This window comes from Sinocyclocheilus anshuiensis, unplaced genomic scaffold, assembly GCF_001515605.1.
Source record: "Sinocyclocheilus anshuiensis isolate Anshui unplaced genomic scaffold, SAMN03320099.WGS_v1.1 scaffold2166, whole genome shotgun sequence".
NCBI lineage: Eukaryota > Metazoa > Chordata > Actinopteri > Cypriniformes > Cyprinidae > Sinocyclocheilus > Sinocyclocheilus anshuiensis.
In genome coordinates, this window is record NW_015557079.1 from 267,082 (window position 1) to 267,427 (window position 346).

Below are 346 nucleotides of genomic sequence, written 5' to 3' on the forward strand. Positions count from 1 at the left end.
GAGGCGATGTCTCCAGTCGAGAGGGCCCGTACTCCAATAGGGCATTGAAGGCCCAAAGAAGAGTACGCTAGCGAGATGGGAGTCTACTATGCATCTATAGAGTCTTTGCTTCGTAACTGGAAGCCCTTTGATGCGGTTACCGAAGCTGACAAGGAGTTGTTCCGACTGCCTATAAGGGGCGGAACGCTCAATATATATTCTCAGAGCTCTGACAGGGCAGAGGAGAGATAACTCTCTGTCCTCTTCAGAGGGAGGAAGCGCGGAGAGCGTAATGACCTGTGCTCTGAACGGAGTGGAGAGCACCTTAGGTACGTAACCGTGCCTTGGTTTCAGGACGACTTTAGTG

The 346-nt window shown here is 52.0% G+C and overlaps 1 protein-coding gene across 3 annotated transcripts in view; it reads right to left on the bottom strand.

The window, feature by feature from the left end:
• LOC107676868 (activating transcription factor 7-interacting protein 1-like) overlaps positions 1-346 on the bottom strand; it is a 59,587-nt gene that overhangs the window by 34,486 nt on the left and 24,755 nt on the right. The gene's annotated exons all lie outside the window — the stretch shown is intronic.